Source organism: Colobus angolensis, unplaced genomic scaffold (genome assembly GCF_000951035.1).
Source record: "Colobus angolensis palliatus isolate OR3802 unplaced genomic scaffold, Cang.pa_1.0 Scaffold91, whole genome shotgun sequence".
Classification (NCBI taxonomy): domain Eukaryota; kingdom Metazoa; phylum Chordata; class Mammalia; order Primates; family Cercopithecidae; genus Colobus; species Colobus angolensis.
This window is the reverse complement of record NW_012123043.1, coordinates 5,382,731-5,399,621: the sequence shown is the minus strand read 5'-3', so window position 1 is coordinate 5,399,621 and position 16,891 is coordinate 5,382,731. Positions and strand designations below refer to the sequence as shown.

Sequence of the window (16,891 nt, the reverse complement as noted above, 5' to 3'; positions counted from 1 at the left end):
CCTACTCTGGGCCAGTAGGCTAGGTGAGCAGGGTCCTTGCCCTCCTGGAGCTTACAGTCTAGTGTTGGGGGGAGACTGGAACAAGGAAGGATAAGTGTGATGAGGGCTGCAGAGGAGAAGCACAGGGCACACAGGGAGAGGGGTCAGGTAACTGGGACTGGCAGGATGGAGGGGGTTGGCCTGGTGTAGTGGGGTGTGGAGGACAGCACGTACAAAAGCTCTGCAGCAGGAAGGAGCATAGCCCTTTGGGCCCTGCAAGGAGACAGTGAGGAAGTGGGCAGCGCCAGGTGAAGTTGGAAGGTGGGTAAGGGCTGCATCTAGAGATGCTGGTGCAGGAAGCCTGAAAAGGTAGGATGGACAGTCAGGACCTAAGGAGCACCTGGGGAGGAGGGCGGAGCTCGAGATATACACCCAGCCTATGTAGACTCACAAGACCCAGCTCCATGCCCTAACCTACGTCAGGACCTTGGGTGAGTCATCCACCCTTTGGGGGCTCCCTGTGCCTCAATGGAGTGAAGAATTATCCCTTCCTCACCCTGCTGCCTCCTGGGGAAGTCAATAAGAATCAAGTGAAATTAAGACTGTCAGGCTGTCATTGTCATCCCTATCAGGGGAAGGGTCCTCTGAGGCCTGAGGGGGCTCCGAGTGAAGTGCAGCTGTGTTTTCTCCAGGGACCCACCGTGTTTCCATCCCCCCCCATTTTGGCCCAGCCGCTGCCTGTGCAAATGTCACCCGATCCTTCCACATGCCATCAGAATTCCACTTCTGCCCAAGAGGGGAAAGGGCACATTGGAGGCAGCATAGGCATTAAACACAGAATTTTCAGAAGGAGCAGACATAACCTTAGAGAACTGCTTTATTTTCTGTAATTAGACTTTATTTTACTGGAGGCAGCTTTGCGTAAGGCTCAGGTGTCTCTTGGTCCATTTTATCCGAAGGAACCCTGGGGGTCATTTCATCCATCCCTTTTCATCCAAGCAGCATTACATTCCAATCGTGAAGGCATAAGCTTTCCCTGTCAAGCAGGATGCTGCCCCAGACCCTTAGCATCAGGAAATCCCAAAGTCAAACCTGAATCCAGCCTGCTGAATGAAATTTCAGTCCCATCCTCCCTCCCTCTTAGCAAAAGAAGCTTTGGGGGAGATTTCACAAAAGAAGCACTTCTCTCCCCAGAGAGAAACCGAAGAGGAGCAGCAGGTACTGCTCTTCAGTCTGCACACCCATCTCAGGTGACAGGTCCCCTCCTCGGTGTGAGGTGGCATGGTGGGGGTAGGTTACGGGAGTGTACCAGAGTTGGGGGAAAACCCCGTGCCCTCCTGCTGAGCATCTGACCTTGAGCCCTTTACCCCAGGTCCCCTTTTCCATTTGAAGAACAGTGAGGGGTCAGCAGACCTGACTAGAGGGTCTCAGGCATGGGTCCTCTCCCCCAGCCCACACAGGAACACACGCACACACCCTTCCCAACACCCAGGTATGCAGATGCACACTCCTCCACAGGACCAGCAGCCCGGAAATCCCTGAATCAGCTTTTCTGCAGTCCAGGGTCTGTGACAAGCGAGCTGCTGCCATTCTGAAGAGAGGCTCCAGCCTAGCCAGGAGCAGCGGGTGCTGCAACACTGCAGCCCCAGGCTTCGGGAGTGAGGTCTATGTCCTGGGGCGGGGGATGCCTAGAGGAGGGGAGGAAGGGGGATTCACTATGGGTATTGGGAATTTCCCAGTTCCCTAGACTCTGTAGGGATGAGAAGCCCTGGAAAGCCCTGAATGACTGTCCCCCCAACACACATGCACACAGGAGTTTTGTGTGTGGGGGGTGGGGGGTGGGGGGTGAGGAATGTCACCTCCTGGGTCAAACACCAAGCTCGAGTCCTGGTCCTGAGTGTGCAGAGCAGAAGGCAAACAGAAAGCAGCTGCATGGAGGGTGAAGGAGAGGTTGAGGGGAGAGGGCGAGGATAGGGTGGAGCTGGGAAGGTCAGGGGTGGTTAATGGCCAGACAGCAGCAGAAATCCCACCTGGCCAGCTGGGGCCCCGAGGTGAGGTTGAGGGGACTGAGGGTGCGGCCCAAGGGTGAGACTGAGGCACAGGAGTGCCGCCTGCCAGGAGTGCCGCCCGGGCTCTGGGTCCTCCCTGCCCCTTTCTGGTGCTCACAGTGGGTGTCAGCCTCGCCTTCCCAAGTGGGAAAAAGCAGAGCTGCGGAGGTGGGAGGTGTTGGGTCCATGGCAGAGCCCTTCTGCTGGGTTCCTATCTGGGAGCAGGCAGAGGGTCCTGTGCCAGCAGACGCTCTTCCTCATCTCCCCCAACCCCGTACCCCTCCATCCCCCTTTCTCCCCTCTCCAGGTGGCCCGTGAAGAGCCCTGGCACCAGCCTTGACCTCACCCTCTGGGACAGACTGAGGCTGGGGACCGCGGGCTGTCAGAGTCCTCGGGGCGAACTCCCCAGCTCCCCTTCCCCTCCAGCGTCTGCCTTTTGTTCCATCTCTCTTCTTCTCCCTCCCTTCTCTCCCTTGACTCAGGGAAACCTTCATCCGTATCTCCTGAAGCAAATCGTTTCCCTCCCACTCCCGCCCGCACGCCATTCCCTACAGCCAGGGGGTCCCCTCCCCGATGTCCCCTCCCCCCAGCCAATCCCCGGACCTGAGAGGCTGTAAACTCGGGGCTGGCGGGTGGGGTGGGGAGTGTCGCAGGAGTGCACGGAGCTGGCGGGGACTCCTCCGCAGAATCGGGGGAGTCCCGTAGGGCTCCGGGGGCGCGGAGCCGGCCCCGCCCTCCCCAAACTTCTGTAGGACCGCGCCAGTTTAAACCCCTCTCCCCCAGCCTAGTCCCTCCCGCACACACCTCCCCTTCCCCTGTCGCCCGTTTCCTCCTCCGCTGGCAGTCCGGACTGGAGAAGGGGGTTGTGGGCGCGCGGAGGCGGCCTCTCCCGCAGCGGGGATTGCCTGGGGCGGGGGGCCCTGCGTCGCGGTTTGCGGGGATCGCCCTTGGAGGGGCCGCACGGGCTATGTGCAGGCGGATGTGAGGAGCATCTCAATTGGCGGGCGGGGGAAGCGGGATCAGGTTGTTACTACTGCAGAGAGAGAGAGAGAGAGAAAGAGAAGAGAGAGAGGGAGAGAATCGCGGGAGCGAGGGCCGCAGCGGCAGGGCCGGCGGGGAAGTGGGAAGAGGGACCTGGACTTCAGGACCCCAGGCGTCCCCGCCCCGCCCTCTCCACCAGCGCAGGCTGAACTCGCCCGGAACGTCCCAGGGTAAGAGGGAACCCCAGGCAGGGCACCCCACGAGGGCAGCCAGTAGTCCCGAGCGAAGCCGCGCCTCGACCGACAGTGGCCACCCTTAGGGCCTGGGGCGCGGGCAGACGCGGGGTCGCCAAACAGGGACACTCCGACTTTTGGGGCTTGGCGCTCACGGCGGGATAAACTAAGTATAGGACTGAGCCCTTGGTGGGAACTGTAATCCAGAAATCCATGGGCGTCGGAATTACCTGGCTAGATCCGGGGGAGGTGTCCTGAATTATCTCGGGAACCCCTCGCCCCCAACCTGTTCCTCCCCTCGGAAAGCCAGGGTCCAACGCGGAGAGAAGGCAAGAGAAGCCGCGGTGTCTTAGCGCGGGGATCGGGGACCTGCGGGGAAGCGAAGGCGCCTCGCCGCAGAGAAACCGTGGGAAGGGCGTGGGGAGGTGCATGAAGTGGGCGTGCGGGGAGAAGTGGGTGCGGGGCGCGTGGGACCCCGCCGCGCCTGCTTCGCTGAGGAGCTGGAAGACCACGCTTGCACGACACTGGGGAGCCCCCGGTGCAGAGTGGGGTGTGCCAGAGGCATCCGCGGTGCGCAGGGCTGGCTGCCTTTCTGAGCCCCCAGCCTTGCCGCAGCCGTCCAGAGCTGGGATGCGCGGCTGCATTTTCCACCCCTTCCTCTCCCAGGAACTTTCCCACACTTTGACACGCACCACGGCTCTGTGCATTGGAGGAAGCAGGCTCCCGGGGATCCTGGCAAGCTTGCAGAGACCCGGGTGGGCAATGGGAGGGGGCAGCTAGGCAGTGGAAACGAGCGCCCTACTCAGTTTGCAGTGTGACCTTGGACAAGCCGCTGCACCTCTCTGAATCTCAAGATGATGGAGGCGCATGGTGCCCAAGACAGGAATGGGGACGAGGTGGGGGAGGGTGCGCGGGGGACAAGCTCATGGGCGTGCCTGCCCGAGCCTCTACCTGGGAATCGCTGCCTTTGGTCACTGGCCTTTCTTAAGTGAATTCAGTGCTCACTTCCTGGGCAGGGGGTGGCAAGGTGGAACTGTGAACCCAGCGCCCCAGGGAGAGTCCGAAAGCTTCCATTCTGACCTGTCCTGTGACCTTGGGCAACTCACTGACACGCTCTGGGTCTCAGTATCTTCATCTGGAAAATGGAGTTTGGAATTTAAGGTATCTGAGGTTTCTCCCAGCCCCAACACCCTGCAGGTATCGCCCACTGGAAGGATGGGGGTGGGGTGCAGATAGGTAGAATGACCTAGCCTCTGGGAAGACTGTAGCTCCCCTACTGCACCCCCCATCCCAAAGTAGCAGGGCTGTGACACCCTCAGCCTGTTCATTGGTCATCTCTCCCCATTCTCAGAATTCAGCTGATGGGGAGAAAGGCTGGCTTTCCAGCATTACACATCCTCTTTGCAGAGGACAGATTCTTCCCTGGGGAAAGGTTTGCTGTGACAGATAGATGACCATAGGTTAAAGGGTGATGTCAAGGGCCTCACGAGGTCATGCTGTCTGCTCTCTACCTCCAGACAGGGCTGCATCCACCTCAGATAAGGAAGATCTGAAGGAATCCTCTTGTTTTAGAAAGATCTCCACTGCCATAGCCTAGAGCCCCTCATTGTGCAATGTGACAGTCCTTGCCATAGGAAAGTCTAATCTAACTCCTCTTTGGGATGAACTCTGGTTCTGTCTTCAGTTGAGATGAGACAATAGCTTCTTACTGGGCATTAGGGTGTTGTGGATGAGTCCCAGTTTGAGACAAGAGAGCTGAGTTTAATTCACAGGCTCAGCCTCCAATTTGTGTGACCTTGTGTGACCTTGGGCAAGGCCCTTTCTTGCTTTCCTCCCCTGTACATTGAGAAGGTAGAACTAGATAACTTCTCAGGCCCTTGCAACAGCACAGTTTTGTGGCTGCAGTTCTGGGCTGGTGTCTGAGTAGCAGGAAGTGGGCTTGGCTGGGTGATGGGAGCAGGTGGACTCCAGAATTTCCAATGCATTGCCCTCCCACTTCTGTCACCAGAGTTGAGACAACTTGAGACAAATATTGTGTATGAATTTCAAAGCCCGGCACACCCCTGGAGGGAGTCCCCAGGAGGCCTTGGCTCTACTGGTTATTGGCTGTGTGACCTTGAGCAAATTACTTTATATCTTTGAGCTTCAGTTACTAAGTAGTCAAAACAAAATGAGAATAGTGGTGGTATTTTAGGGTTTTTATAAGGATTAAACAAGAAGCATATGTAAATACTTGGTCCAGTGCTGAGCTGTCTAAGTTCTCAATGAGTGGTAGCTATTGTTAATAATAATACAAGCCGTGTAGCAAGCAGGTGGCAGGGCAGCTGTGAGCAGTGGCCATGGGGAGCAGGGATAGATTGTGGACTTGCAGTGTGATCTTCCCCTAACATCTTTAAAGCTCCGCTACAGAATAGGAATGTCAGCACTGTCTCTCTGTCTCTCTGTCTCTGACCATTAGGACCATTCTGCAGTAGAAACTCTATGGGAGACAGAGACTGCTTGACTTTCCAATAAGCTCACACCAGTTTTCCTTTGGTTCTTCCTTCCCCACTCTCTGCCATACCTCTGTGATTATGACAAAATGGGCCTTTTACTCCATTGCCTGAACCTTCTAGAAATGGACCAACTGAGAAGCAGAGAGGGATAAGGCTGGATGTCCCTTCAGTGGCTGAAGGCATGTCTACACCCAGGTGGATGGAGTGGCAAAGGGACTGGCTCAACCTGGAGGGGGATTCCCAGGACCCCATGGCCGGGACTGAGGTTTACCCTAGACTTGCTGTGTGACCTTAGGCAAGTCACACGCCACTGTGGACCTCAGTTTTCTCATATGTGAAGTGAAAGCTTGATTTAGATGACCCAAAGTCCTTCTGGCCTTGTTGATCCACGGCCCTTCTGGCTCTGCCTTTGCCAAGGCTGGGTGGGGAGGGGTGGGGTGGCGTGGGGTGAGGTGGGAGGTTTGTTGGAGTCGTTCAGGCTTTGGGTGTTCTCTGCTCTTTGATTCCAGTCCTGTAAGTCAGCTTGGGGAGAGGCGATGACCTCACTTTCTCAGTAAGAGTGCTGATGGTTTAAAAGCAAAGGCTTTGCAGATAGATATATCTAGGTTCCCATCTTGGCTTGCTTCTTAATATCTTTGTGAATTCAGGCAAATTATCAACCTCTCTGAGCCTCAATTATCTGGCCTGTGAAAAGGGAATATTACCAACCTGGAATAGGAAGTCCCTAGTGTGATATTGACTAATGTAGAAGGAATGGGCTTTTGAGGTTCTATGTTATCACAGAGAGGGCTCAAGTTAGAGGAGCAGGGATACAGTTCACAGTCCTGCAGTTGTCACCATGCACACACTCCCCCAAATGCCCCAGTGTTCTGTGTCGTCCTCCTGCTGTGCACTGGCCTCAGGCTCCAGGAGTTTGCATGCTTTGGTCTTTGTCATGGGGCCTGGAGAAAGGAAGAGCTCATCCACAGAGGCCAAAGGCCAAGCAAGCATGAGTCTGAGGGAAGTGTGGCTGACAAAAGGCTCCTGATGATGAGGGAACATGAGCCAGCAGCGTGGCATCCCTCCATTCAAGGTTAGTCATGAGGAAAGCCTGTGAGAAGCAGCCTTGGAGAAAAGGCTGAAGGAGGGGGGGACATCGCCTTCCACAGGGATGTGTTAGATGAGTGGCACGGCAGGATGAGGCACTGAAAGGGACTGTGAGATCATCTCATCCAGCCCTCTGTTTTGATTATGGGGAAACTGAGGCTTAGAGAGGGGGAGCTCCTTGCCCAGGACCACACAGCATGTTAGCACCAGCGATGGAGCTTGCTGGCCCTTGTAGACCATCAGTCCAACGCTCTTTCCTTCCTCCCTGTTAAGCACCAAGCAGTTATTTTCCATCTTTTCTAAAATCAGAGCACAAGGTAAAATGCCTTGACTGCAGCAGAAAGGACATGAGTCCTGATAGGAAGGAACTTCCTGATCTAGATACTGAAATCATGGGGTCCAACCTTCCCATTTTGCAGAATAGAACACGGAAGCCCAAGAAAATGAAACAACTAGCATAAGGTGACCCGGTATCAGACACTTGCATTCCCAGGCCTGAGCCCTCTCAGTTATGCCAGCTATGCCACGCTGCTGCTCTTGAGCCAGACAGGGCAGCAGGATAGCCAAATGTGAAAAAAATAAACCCAGATGGGCTTGGGGAAGGGAGGGAGGACAGAAAGACAAAAGACCAAAAGACAGAAATATTACTTCCAAGACCACGCTTTGCTTTCTCAGCTTGTCTCAGTTGGCCCCTGCTCAGAGCTATTGAGGCTGACAGTCTGCTTTGCCCTCTGAGAGGAGAGAGGAGGGAGACAATAGCCAGCCCCAGTGGTCTCACTTCCATTGACAAGGCTGAGTGAAAGAAAGTCAATATTTGCCCGATGGCAAAGGATAGGGAGTAAGTCTGACTTGGGATGGGGTGGGTAGGGGCTAACAGGGTAGGGTGGTGGGGAGTCATTCTGAAAAGGAAGACTGCAGCGTGTAGGGCCTTGGTTGTGAGGATTTGACTTCTAAAGGAGCCTTTGGATGTTCCACATTAAATAACCCTTTGTATCTCGGAGTGCATCCGGCCCCATTCGCAGGCACCATCCTCCCAGAAGCCCTGATCCCTAATAAATTTCCCTTATTGTTTGGAGCTGACACCTCCCCAGCTTCCAGCTCCCTGGAGAAATGGAACTTTTGAAGCTTTTGCAGAAAGGCCTCCGAGCAGATGGCCCATTGAGCGGGTCTCTCAGGCAGAAGCTGCAGAAGCTGTGAGAAAGGCTCGCTTCCTTATCTGGGTCCCCGAGCCTAGGGAAAGATGTGGAAAAAGTCCTTGGCAGGTCAAGAGAGGCTGTGAATTTTTTTTTTTTCTGCCTTTGTTTTGTTTTCTTTCCATTTTTCTTCTCCACATCCTGCTCCTCTTTTCTGTCTGTCCTGAGATTGGGGAGGGGCTGGGAGGGAAGAGAGGAGGGGCAGAGCCCACAGCCTTTCCCCAGCTGGAGTGGAACTCTTGAACCCTGTAGCAGCTGCCGTCTGCTTCAGTGGCTTTTGTGATGGCTGCGTTGCTCATGGAATCATAGCTTAGCAATTTAACAAAGGGTGCATTTGGAAGCAGAAGGGTTTCTAGTAGAAGGTAATGGGGCTATACTGCAGCAGGAAGGGCTCATGTGAGGTACAAGGAAGGACTTCCTACTGGGGGACTTGCCCGCTGTTGGCAAATCTGCTAGGTAGACAACTGTGAGAGCTGATCCACTGGACTTCCTTACTCTCTTGGGAATGAGCCAGGTTTGTTAACTGTCCCTGAAGGGGCCACAGTGACATTCCTGGAGGTCAGTGCTGCCACCCAAGACTAAACGTGGTCCCACAGCCACCAAATTGATCATCAGGGCTGGCAGTCCTTGGAGACCAGAAAGCCAGAGTAGCTTCCTCAGCCCTTAGTTTGGCCCCGGGCACTGAGGGAGGGGCAGAGGGTGAAAGGGGGCAAGGAGGGCCCTTGGCCTTGCCTCAGCCCAGCCAGCCCTACAGTCAGGAGAGATACTGCAGCACCTATGAGCAGCCGGCAGGAGAGTCTCTCAAAGCTGCCGCTCACAGCGGGGCAGACTGAGCCTGCCAGCTCCAAGCCTGCCTTCAACCTGCTCCCCCCTGCTCGGCTGGGCTGGGACTTGAGGGCAGCCGGCTGCTCAGAGACAGATTGCAGCCTGTCCCCCGTCCCCTCAGCCCTTAGTTTGGCCCCGGGCACTGAGGGAGGGGCAGAGGGTGAAAGGGGGCAAGGAGGGCCCTTGGCCTTGCCTTAGCCCAGCCAGCCCTACAGTCAGGAGAGATACTGCAGCACCTATGAGCAGCCGGCAGGAGAGTCTCTCAAAGCTGCCGCTCACAGCGGGGCAGACCGAGCCTGCCAGCTCCAAGCCTGCCTTCAACCTGCTCCCCCCTGCTCGGCTGGGCTGGGACTTGAGGGCAGCCAGCTGCTCAGAGACAGATTGCAGCCTGTCCCCCGTCCCCGCCCCCAGCACATGGTGCCTGGGTGAGAGCACAGTCCAGCTCCTGGACTTATGTGGACTTCCTGCATGCGTACTTTGTCCTGAGCTGTGCCCCAGTCCATGGTTTTTGGTTTGGTTTTCAGGTTTTTTGAGACAGGGTCTCACTCTGTCGCCCAAGCTGGAGTGCAGTGGTGTGATCATGGCTCACTGCAGCCTCCACCTCCTGAGGCTCAGGTGATCCTCCCACCTCAGCCTCCCACATAGCTTGGACTACAGGTGTGCACCACCATGCCTGGATAATTTTTGTTTTGGGAGGTTTTTCTTTGTTTTTTTTTTTTTTTTGGTAGAGACAGAGTTTCACCATGTTTCCCAGGCTGGGCTCGAACTCCTGGGCTCAAGCAATCCTCCTATCTCAGCCTTCAAAAAGTGCTGGGATTACAGGTGTGAACCATCTGCCCGGCCCCTAGTCCATGTCTTAGTGTGACTTGGAATATGTGGAGCCTTGTACTTGTATGTGCTTGGCACCGTTGTGCAGTGGTTAAACCTCAGATGCTAGGGCTAGGTTGTCTGTATTCAAATGTCAGCTCCTCCAGGTTTTTATCTGTGGGACTTTGGCTAAGTTATTTAAACACTTGTTACCTCAGTTTCCTCATCTGTAAAATGGAAATGAAATAGCTTGCCATCAGGTTGGCGTGAGGATTTGATGTATGACTGTTTACATATAGCTGTAAGAATAGGCAGTGCCTGACACATTGTGCTATAAAGATTTCGCTATCAAGTGCTATAAAGAGTGTTGTTATGGTGTTTCTGAAAACTGACGGGCATTTTGTAGATAAATTTAGCAGCAGAGCTGGGAGTGGGCAAGGCAGGGATATGATTGGCTTTAATGAGGAGAATCTACAACCCAGTGAACCCACTATTAAGTTACTGCACATCGCCCCAGGTGAGCAGGTTTTCCCTATCTCTTGGACCTCAGTGGTCCCTGTTAAAAAATGTGGAGAGGGATGCCTGTCTTCCTCACTTCTCCCAAGATGTCCTGGAATCAAATGAGGTGGATGATGGTCTGAAAAAGCCAGTGAGCATAGTGGATGCACAGGTTGGCCTCTTCCTGCCCCTGCTCTGGAGTACATGCTGGCTTTCTGGCTGAGGTCCTGGCATGTTGGGCTTTCTCCCAATGACACCAGACCCAGTGGACTGCTCTCCCAGTGAGGCCACTTGGACTCTGGGTGGCTCTGAGCTGAATATGGCCCTCCTCATTTTCTCTTCCTTATTTCACCTGGAAAAAGGATGGTGGTTTTGTATCTCCTAATGCTCTTTAGCAAGGGAGATGGCTTGTTTCTGAATGCAGTCTATAGTTGTACAAGCAGAGAAGGGGGCAGGAGAACCTCTCCTTCAAGCTGGGAAACCCTGGCCATGAGCCCCAGACAGACTGAGGTGATACTTTCCCTGGGTTGTCAAAAGTGGGAGCTCCTTCCCCCTACCACCTGCAACCAGACTATCCACAGTGCAGGGAGGCAGGCAGGGGCTGACCGGAAGCAGCACATTGAGTCAATATCACAGTCAGCATCTTTCCTGCCAGGTAAGACAAGGACCCTGACTGTTAGTGCCCTTGTCGCTTCCTCCTCTTGCCTCCTTCCTGACTGGGAGGGAGAGCCAGTCTGACCTGCTCACAGTATCGGATTGATGGTTAGGTTAGGGCCTCATGGTTTGGCCCCAGTATCCTCTGCCAAGAGCCATGGGAGTGGCCAGCCTGTGTATACCCAAGCAAGCAACCAAGTGATGCTCACTGCCCTACAGACTTCCCACCTGGTCATCGGGGGTGAGTTGTGAGTATGCAGAGGGAAGGCCACTTTAGAAATGGCCTTAGAAATGTCTGCTTCTGGAGCTTTCCCCAGAGCCTCTTCCTGAATATCATTTTACCAAGAACCCCAGAGATGAGGTTTCTTGGGCAAGGTCACCCCCAGAATCAACTATGGGCTCATGTCTTGAAGTCCACTGTATTTCATCTGCCCCCCTCCCCAGGCTTCCCTAAAGAAGACATCCAGAATTGGCTAGAAATGTAGGTTTCCCTTCCAGTGCCTGTCTCCTGTGACGCTGCTCCTGACCTCAAATCCCCCTGAACATCATCCCTTGTAAGTTGGATGGGTTTAGATTAGAGAGCGGGGAGAACTTCTTGAATGGCCTCATTGGGACAGGGAATGGAGGCTTTCCCCAAGATACATAAGGGCAGACCTGCTCTCCATGAGTCTGGGCTGGATCAGGTCTTAGGAACTTGACAGGAGTCAGGCTTTGTGTTGTCTGGACTCCTGACAAGGAGTCCAAACAACACAAAGTCCAAAGTCAGGTCCTGCAGCCTACTAGCCGTGGGGCTTTGGGCAAGTTGCTGACTCGCTCTGAGCCTTGTCATTAAATTAGAATGGATATGATTTACTATCTTATTTATAAAAGTAAATATATATTTACTTTTTAAAAACAGCTTTATTGAGATATAATTCACATACTATACAATTCACCCATTTAAGTGCACGATTCAATAGTTTTTAATATATTCACAGAATTGCACAACCATCACCACAATCTAATTTCAGAACATTTTTTCACCCCTAAAAAGGAACTCCATACATATTAGCAGTCACCCTTGATTCTTCTGTTCCTCCCAGCCTTAGCCAACTAATCATCTACTTTCTGTCTCTATGAAATTGCACCTTCTGGATATTTTATTTAGATGGAACTATATAATACATGGTCTTTTGTGACTGGCTTCCTTCACTCACATAATGCTTTCAAGGTTTAGCCACGTTGAAGCATGTATCGGTACTTTATTTCTTTTTATTTCCAAATAACATTCCATTGTGTGGATATACTGCGTTTTATTTCTCCATTCATCAGTTGATGGACATTTAGTTGATTCCATTTTTCAGCTACTCTGAATAATGCTGCTATCAACATTTGTGGAAGGATTTTCATAAGGATATGTGTTTTCATTTCTCTTGGGTATATGCCTAGGATTGTCAAATGGCATACTTTTTTTTTTTTTTTTTTTTTTTGAGATGGAGTTTCACTCTTGTTGCCCAGGCTGGAGTGCAATAGCATGATCTTGGCTCACCACAACTTCTGCCTCCCAGGTTCAAGCGATTCTCCTGCCTCAGCCTCCCAAGTAACTGGGATTACAGACATGTGCCACCACGCCCAGCTAATTTTGTATTTTTAGTAGAGACAGGGTTTCTTCATGTTGGTCAGGCTGGTCTCGAACTCCCGACATCAGGTGATCCACCCACCTTGGCCTCCCAAAGTGCTGGAATTACAGGCATGAACCACCATGCCTGGCTGGTATACTTATTTTTAAATGGTATATTTATATTATCAGGCTCTGTTCTAAGTATTTTGTATGGATAATCTCCTTTAATTATCACTATACTCTATGAGGTAGGTACTATTATGTATCCCCTTCTTAAAAAGTGAAGAAATGGAGGCATCATTTGAGGGACATCAAGGGACTTGTCCAAGGAGACTCAGCTAAGACAACCAGGATTTGGACCCTGGCCTCTGGCCCTTCACTCTGCCACCAGCTTGCTCCCACATGGAGGTTTAAGTGAGAGAATGTCTGAAAGTGCTCCCAGCCTGACTGTAGTAGGTGCCCAAGAAAAGTTTGTTGGATGCTAGGAAAGGACCAGACACTTTGCATTTCGATGTCTGACTCACCATGTGGCTTTAGGGAATTTGTGTCCCTTTGAGCCTCAGTTAAATTTCCCCAATACCTAAAGCTTCAACATGGCATTTCCTAAGAGACAGGGCTGAGATGGGAGGTGCAATATCATGGAAAGAGCCCTGGATTCTAGCTCTGGCTCTCTCACTGGCTTGGAAGGGATAGTAATTTCCTTTCTCTGTCTCTGGGTTTCCCCAGCGTTCATTTAGAGGCTGGAACAATTGATCCTAAGTTTCCTTCCAGCTCTCCCATCCTATATAAGTTCTATGTTCTTCCTCAGCAACCGGAGCCTCCTGGGGAGCTAAGCTGGGATGGGTGTCCAGGGCCTCAGGTCACTGCTGTGCTCGGCAACACTTCTCCTACCCAGTGTGCTCAAGGCCAGGTAGGGGCTGAGTGGGATGAAGACAGGGAGAGGGGAGAACCCACCCTAGGCCTCCCTTCTGTTATAGAGCCCTTGGTGTGGGCTGAGGACTGTCTATTCTCTCAGCCAGAAGAGAGCCACCTCACCTACACATCCCCTCAGTCTTCCCCGGCTCCCCTTCTCTGGAGTCCTGCTCCCTCTGGAGCCACTGCAGCCCTCATTCCATTGATCTACCCAGCCGCCTTTGGAGGCTTGGCCTACCTAGATCCTGGTTTGGGATCATTTATGGGAAAGTGCTGGGCAGCCACTGGGTGCCCAGCGTATGTTAATTGACTTAAATAGGGATCAGTATTTGACCTAGTGGCTTCCCCTAGGTCATGATTCCCCAGTTCACTTTTCCGCATCCTTGGTCAGCAAGAGCATTCATTGCATTCTGCAAACCCAACCTGGCAGCACCAAGCGAGGCGCGTCTGCATCTTCCAACTGCAAGGCCACATCCTGTAAACTTTTCCTTGGCCCTCCCTTTAGTCCATATTCCTTACTTCCTGGATCCCACCGGTCAGCGTGCCTTCTGCACCCCAGGTCCTGTGCCAAGCACATAACATACAGGATGGTGCATTTACCCCTCTGTGGTGGGAATTTGTAGTGTCTCTGTTTTATAGAAGAGGAAGCACATCCAGGACAGGGAAATAATGCCTCCAAGGCCACCAAGCCAGGAGATAACAGTGGAAGGATTTGAGCAAAGGCTGTCTGGTCCCAAAGCCTGCGTCACTTGACTGAAAGGAAAGATGGCATAAAGGGCTTTTAAGGGGGTGCCCAGACCCCAGGGAAATCAGGTGGAGCCTCCCTGGGCAGCTGGGCTCTGGGTTCCTCCGGGGCAGCTCTGTGTCTCTGTGTCTTCTCTCTTCCCCTGCATGGAGAACAGTCGAGCCTGTTGGATAACGCCTGGGAACGCCCTCCTCTGGGCTTAGTCTTCTCATCGACAGAACAGGGTCTGACATTTCCAGCAGGCCTGTGCTCCAAGCTTACCCAGAGATCCGGCGATGGCTATGCAGCCTTCCTTCCACTGGTTATAGAGTCAGTCTCTCCCAGGTTTGCTGTTCTTGCCTCCAGTGTGATGAGCCTGAGTCTCAGCCCCAGCTCTCCATCCCCCAATGCCTGCGTGTCTCACTATTTTTAAGCTCCGTGGGCTTAATGAGCTGCCTGCCCTGACACGTCTTCAACATTCACCTTTTTCTCTAACGAACCTCAGAGAGCTAGGTTGGGCTCATTTTTCCCTTGACAGTCCCCCACCCCAGTCAGGAGGCCAGAACTGGGCTGTTTCCCTTCTGGGCCCAGACGTGGCTTCCTCAGACCCCCGCAACAGTGTGCCCCACAGATTACCTAGTGGTGGCAATACTGCAGAGTCCAGACCCTCGGGAGCTGGCCCCTTCTCAGGTGCCGCCTTCTGTCTTGTTTCTCCCCCCCCTTTTTTTTTTTTTTTGAGACGGAGTCTCGTTCTGTTGCCCAGGCTGGAGTGGAGTGGCGGGATCTCGGCTCACTGCAAGCTCCGCCTCCCGGGTTTACGCCATTCTCCTGCCTCAGCCTCCCGAGTAACTGGGACTACAGGCGCCCACCACCATGCTGGGCTAACTTTTAATTTTTTTGGTAGAGACAGAGTTTCACCATGTTTCCCAGGCTGGGCTCGAACTCCTGGGCTCAAGCAATCCTCCTATCTCAGCCTTCAAAAAGTGCTGGGATTACAGGTGTGAACCATCTGCCCGGCCCCTAGTCCATGTCTTAGTGTGACTTGGAATATGTGGAGCCTTGTACTTGTATGTGCTTGGCACCGTTGTGCAGTGGTTAAACCTCAGATGCTAGGGCTAGGTTGTCTGTATTCAAATGTCAGCTCCTCCAGGTTTTTATCTGTGGGACTTTGGCTAAGTTATTTAAACACTTGTTACCTCAGTTTCCTCATCTGTAAAATGGAAATGAAATAGCTTGCCATCAGGTTGGCGTGAGGATTTGATGTATGACTGTTTACATATAGCTGTAAGAATAGGCAGTGCCTGACACATTGTGCTATAAAGATTTCGCTATCAAGTGCTATAAAGAGTGTTGTTATGGTGTTTCTGAAAACTGACGGGCATTTTGTAGATAAATTTAGCAGCAGAGCTGGGAGTGGGCAAGGCAGGGATATGATTGGCTTTAATGAGGAGAATCTACAACCCAGTGAACCCACTATTAAGTTACTGCACATCGCCCCAGGTGAGCAGGTTTTCCCTATCTCTTGGACCTCAGTGGTCCCTGTTAAAAAATGTGGAGAGGGATGCCTGTCTTCCTCACTTCTCCCAAGATGTCCTGGAATCAAATGAGGTGGATGATGGTCTGAAAAAGCCAGTGAGCATAGTGGATGCACAGGTTGGCCTCTTCCTGCCCCTGCTCTGGAGTACATGCTGGCTTTCTGGCTGAGGTCCTGGCATGTTGGGCTTTCTCCCAATGACACCAGACCCAGTGGACTGCTCTCCCAGTGAGGCCACTTGGACTCTGGGTGGCTCTGAGCTGAATATGGCCCTCCTCATTTTCTCTTCCTTATTTCACCTGGAAAAAGGATGGTGGTTTTGTATCTCCTAATGCTCTTTAGCAAGGGAGATGGCTTGTTTCTGAATGCAGTCTATAGTTGTACAAGCAGAGAAGGGGGCAGGAGAACCTCTCCTTCAAGCTGGGAAACCCTGGCCATGAGCCCCAGACAGACTGAGGTGATACTTTCCCTGGGTTGTCAAAAGTGGGAGCTCCTTCCCCCTACCACCTGCAACCAGACTATCCACAGTGCAGGGAGGCAGGCAGGGGCTGACCGGAAGCAGCACATTGAGTCAATATCACAGTCAGCATCTTTCCTGCCAGGTAAGACAAGGACCCTGACTGTTAGTGCCCTTGTCGCTTCCTCCTCTTGCCTCCTTCCTGACTGGGAGGGAGAGCCAGTCTGACCTGCTCACAGTATCGGATTGATGGTTAGGTTAGGGCCTCATGGTTTGGCCCCAGTATCCTCTGCCAAGAGCCATGGGAGTGGCCAGCCTGTGTATACCCAAGCAAGCAACCAAGTGATGCTCACTGCCCTACAGACTTCCCACCTGGTCATCGGGGGTGAGTTGTGAGTATGCAGAGGGAAGGCCACTTTAGAAATGGCCTTAGAAATGTCTGCTTCTGGAGCTTTCCCCAGAGCCTCTTCCTGAATATCATTTTACCAAGAACCCCAGAGATGAGGTTTCTTGGGCAAGGTCACCCCCAGAATCAACTATGGGCTCATGTCTTGAAGTCCACTGTATTTCATCTGCCCCCCTCCCCAGGCTTCCCTAAAGAAGACATCCAGAATTGGCTAGAAATGTAGGTTTCCCTTCCAGTGCCTGTCTCCTGTGACGCTGCTCCTGACCTCAAATCCCCCTGAACATCATCCCTTGTAAGTTGGATGGGTTTAGATTAGAGAGCGGGGAGAACTTCTTGAATGGCCTCATTGGGACAGGGAATGGAGGCTTTCCCCAAGATACATAAGGGCAGACCTGCTCTCCATGAGTCTGGGCTGGATCAGGTCTTAGGAACTTGACAGGAGTCAGGCTTTGTGTTGTC

At 52.9% G+C, this 16,891-nt stretch overlaps 1 protein-coding gene across 1 annotated transcript in view; it reads left to right on the top strand.

The window, feature by feature from the left end:
* Window positions 1–3,078: 3,078 nt before the first annotated feature.
* Window positions 3,079–16,891, top strand: part of SYT2 (synaptotagmin II) — a 50,326-nt gene continuing 36,513 nt past the window's right edge. Inside the window, exon 1 of the mRNA XM_011931771.1 lies at window positions 3,079–3,238. The gene's annotated coding sequence lies outside the window, so the exon portion shown is untranslated. The remainder of the gene's footprint in view (window positions 3,239–16,891) is intronic.